Raw genomic sequence first — 4,873 nt, 5'->3', positions numbered from 1 at the left:
TCAGCCTGAGTATTCTTCAATATTTCTAGCTCTTTTCTCTATTCATTCAGAATTTTATCCCTATCTTCCTTCAGTTCTTTGATTTCTTTGTTTGTGTGTCCTTTAAATTCCTGAATTCTTTTATGATGTGTAAAATTATTCTTTTGAAATCCGTGTTCTGCATTATCTCTAGGGGGTTCTCATTGTACTCCTCTAGAAGACTTTTGGTATTTGGTGGGAATATGTTATTTTGTTTTTTCATGTTATTATTTTTTTCTCTGTGATTTTGACATGTGAATTTATTTTGTAATTTCTCATTCTTTTGTGAGACTCAAACCTTCAAGTTTAGGTGTGCTTCATTTTGTAATCTTTATGTGTGTTTGTGGTTTACTTTTTGGGCATGTAAAGCTGGTTCATCTAAGCTTCTGGTTCTCTCTTTTGATTTCATATTGGAGTCGCTAATATTGCTTTTGTCTTCTGGAGGTCCCTCAGAGACCCAAGTCTGATGAGGACCAGATGCTCTCAGGCTTCCTCCTAAGGTCTGGATCCCTCCAGGAAAAATTTTTGTCTCAAGAATTTGGGGGTTGGACTGGCCTGGGAGCAAGGCCCAGGAAATATGCTGGTCTTGGGCAGCTGGTGGCTGTGCCACCCAGAGATGCAAAGAGAACTGGGGGTGGTAAGAGGCCCCAAGGGCTCCTGTGGACTGCATTGAGGAACTAGGCTGGTCTGGATGCAAAGTATAAGTAAGCCAAAACGTCAGCCCTGGCATCCTGGAAACAGGCTGGTGGGTTGTGCAGCCCAGGGAAGCAAAGAAAGGCAAGGGTGGGACCAAGCCCAGAAGGCTTCAGTGGACCTTGAGAAGGAACTGGGTCCATCTGGAAGCAAGGGATCAGGAAGCAGTGGTGGCCCCAGGCCGAGAGGTCAGCCCTGGTGTTCAGGAAAGAGGCTGGTGTGCCATCCAGCCCTGAGAAGCAGGTGAGGGCAGGTCCAGGCCCAGAGGTCCCACAGGAGATAGGTTGTCAGGTTGTGTAGTCCAGGGAAGTAGGGAGAGCTGAGGGTGGGACCAGGCCCAAAAGTCCTAGAGACTGAGAAAAGGAACTGGGTTGGTCTGGATGCAAAGGATCAGGAAGCACTGGTGGTTCCCCAGGTTTCTGGGGCACCAAGACAAGGAGTGGGACAGAACCCAGGCTAGGAGGAGAGACAGGCAGGGGCAATGGGAGGGTGAATGAAGCTGGGGGAGTCAAGGAACAGAGTGTGTGATTGACTTACCCAGGAGAGTGGCTAGCAGTTCTTGCAGGCCCAGGAAAGAAGAAGGGGGTGAGGGCTAGACCAGTTCCAGATGGCTCTCAGGGACCTCAAGAAGGAACTGGCAGGTCCAGGCCCAGAGGTCCCACAGGAGATAGGTTGTCAGGTTGTGTAGCCCAGGGAAGTAGGGAGAGCTGAAGGTGGGACCAGGCCCAAAAGTCCTAGGGACTGAGAGAAGGAACTGGGTTGGTCTGGATGCAAAGGATCAGGAAGCAGTGGTGGCTCCCCAGGTTTCTGGGGAACCAAGACAAGGAGTGGGACAGAACCCAGGCTAGGAGGAGAGACAGGCAGGGGCAATGGGAGGGTGAATGAAGCTGGGGGAGTCAAGGCACAGAGTGTGTGATTGACTTACCCAGGAGAGTGGCCAGCAGTTCTTGCAGGCCCAGGAAAGAAGAAGGGGGTGAGGGCTGGACCAGTTCCAGATGGCTCTCAGGGACCTCAAGAAGGAACTGGGTCCATCTGGATGCAAAGGATCAGGAAGCAGCGGTGGCCCCTGGCTGAGAAGTCAGCCCTGGCATCCAGGAAAGTGGCTGGCAGACTGTGCAGCCTGGGGAAGCAGAAGGAGGTGAGGGCAGGACCCAGTTTTTTCTAGTTTTAATAGTGTGGCTCCCCAGGTTTCTGGGGAACCAAGACAAGGAGTGGGACAGAACCCAGGCTAGGAGGAGAGACAGGCAGGGGCAATGGGAGGGTGAATGAAGCTGGGGGAGTCAAGGCACAGAGTGTGTGATTGACTTACCCAGGAGAGTGGCCAGCAGTTCTTGCAGGCCCAGGAAAGAAGAAGGGGGTGAGGGCTGGACCAGTTCCAGATGGCTCTCAGGGACCTCAAGAAGGAACTGGGTCCATCTGGATGCAAAGGATCAGGAAGCAGCGGTGGCCCCTGGCTGAGAAGTCAGCCCTGGCATCCAGGAAAGTGGCTGGCAGGCTGTGCAGCCTGGGGAAGCAGAAGGAGGTGAGGGCAGGACCCAGTTTTTTTTAGTTTTAATAGTTCCAGCATGGAGTATTTCTTAGCTACAGCACTGTTAGCTTTTGAATCAAGTTCTTTAAATCTCTTGTGAACACAGTCCTATCTGGCCCAATGAACCAGGCATCATACATTCCTTTCCTCATACCTAGTTCTCTCAGTAATGCCTGCCCCTCCATTATAGTCTTCCATCCCCTGCTAATCATGTTAATCTCCCTTGATGACAACCATGTATCTTTAATGCCTTCAACCAGCCATCCCATTAAGGACTGCTCCCCCCTGCATTGGCCTAGGTTGAACAGTCTATGTCGCAAGGATGGATGGGTGGTTATATAACTCAGCTGTGAAGTTTCTGAAGGACTTAGACTGAAGTCATTTGCTCCCATGTCCCATACTCTCACAAGCCTTGTGGCTGGGGGCTCATTGATTGCTGCTTGTATGTTTTTTCTAGTTTTAATAGTTTTACTATGGAATATTTCCTAGGTACAGCACTGTTAGCTTTTTTTCCTTTTGTATCAATGGTTGAATCTGAGGGGCAGCCTTAGCTCCTTTTATTTTTAGGTCATCTCCTTTTTTACTATTATTTGTCTTTTCCTCTGAGTCCTTGGACTTTACACAAGTTAAAATGTCCCTTTTTTTTTTTTCCTCTCAAGCTTTGCAACTGAATCTGCCAGTACTTTCCTTGCCTTTTCAGCTTCTCCTGCCTGGGGCACATTTTTTATTATGCAAAGTGGCCATGCCCCCTTTCTGGGCTCTCCATTTGTGTCCAGAGCCAGTAAAAGTTTTTCTAGCCTTCCTATAACCTTTAACAAATCTTCACATATCTGCAATTGGGCTATTTCCCCACATTTACAACACAGCTGTGGCCCAGACTTCTGTGTGGCTGGCCTCTTTTTAGTTACATATTTTATAATCCATTGTACAATCCATATCAGCACCACCATCAACTCTCTAGCTTTTTCTAAACATCCATCATTTGTCATTTCTAGCGCCATCCTGCTGGCTGCGCCAATTTTGCAGTGGACAAACCATATAACATATTTTATCTGAATTTTTCATTTTATATTTTGGGTTGGGAGGGGGGCAATGGAGGAACTTAGAAAGAAACGAACATCTGACACTCAGCAGCAAGCTCTGCGCAGCTTGGCCTGCATTCCAAATAGCTTCTGTTCCCACCCGTAGATTCTGTTAACTTTTACCCACACATCCTGGGCCTGCAATCTCACCCCAGTATGGTAAATATCCCCTCTCAAGCCCACACAGGTGAGACATCTGGGCCACCCTTTCACACCTCCTCCATGTGCCACTTCTCCCCCAATATGGCACCCAGAAACCCCTCCCTCCACAGCTAACTCCACAGTCAATTCTCAGCAGCAGGCCCCACCCTTCAGAGGAATCAGGCTGTTTGGGACACAAGTAACTACAATGAGTGGTACAGCAAACTACCTCCATGGGAGCGGAAGTGGCTGTTACCTGGGTGGTAATCAACAGCTGTCTAATTGGATAAAAGTCTTTCAATGGGAAGGAACTCGTGGATGGTACTGTAATTATAGCAAAATACACATGACTGAAGAGGTAATAAATCCCAGAGAAAACCCTGTCTCTCTCATATCTTTAGACAAATGAAATTTCTTACTGTATGCTAAATATGGATCCTTATATTTATAAACAAGTATACCATATACCACTCATTAAAGAAGATTCTCTCTGCAACAGAGAATATTAGAGTTTCACAACTGATCACAGAGAATTTATGTCTATCCCTAACTGACATATCTACAGTGGACCCTCTACTTCTAGAAGATGGGTAGACAGAACACTAATACATTCCTCAACTCTGACCAATGTAGCTTCCTAATGCAGCAGTGTGATGCACAGGAAGATCACACTGGCTAAGTTTTAGAGAATAAGAGACTGCAGAGGTATGTTCTGGATAGGACTCCTGTGTTAAACCTCACCCACCCACAGCTCAGGGTCCTTCATGGAAACAGGTATAGAAATAATGTAAGAGCCAGGATTGGTGCATGAACATAAGGAAACAGAGACTTTCAGACCTCCAGGAATTTGCTCAAGAACTTGTAACAGTGGTGACAGCATGCACAAAAATCCATACTGACTTAATCAGACAAAAATTCAGAATAGAACTTGGGAAATTAACAATAGACCCCAATCCTAGCCAAGGAAGTATTGGTAAATTTTTTTGTGGGGTTGTGAGGTGAGGGAAGAGTAGATCTTATTTAAGGGAGTGATTCTAGATTTGCTGGCTGGACCCCAGTGGATGAATTTGCACTGAGGGCCATCTGGGTAAAAATGCTTGACCAGATAGGACTTAACATATATGATGGAATACCTGAAATCTGGTTTCTGTATATATGTTTATATATAAATAAAGAGAGTAAAAGAGAGAGTGTGCAAATAAATGGAGTTACTATATAACAAGAGGACAATACCCCCTATAAGACACACAGAAAATAAAAACTCAATGCCAACAATGGGGTCCTTCATTTGGAATACTGACCATGAAGCTTTCATAGATCTCTCAAATAATACTGGTTATTACCATAACTCCTGTTTACCCTCTAGCACCCAACAGTAAGACCCTATTGTTGAAGACACCACATATGTGTA

The sequence above is a fragment of the Nannospalax galili genome, unplaced genomic scaffold, assembly GCF_000622305.1.
Source record: "Nannospalax galili isolate Female #2095 unplaced genomic scaffold, S.galili_v1.0 scaffold131, whole genome shotgun sequence".
Taxonomy (NCBI): domain Eukaryota; kingdom Metazoa; phylum Chordata; class Mammalia; order Rodentia; family Spalacidae; genus Nannospalax; species Nannospalax galili.
The sequence above is the reverse complement of the archived record's forward strand: the minus strand, read 5'-3'. Positions refer to the sequence as shown.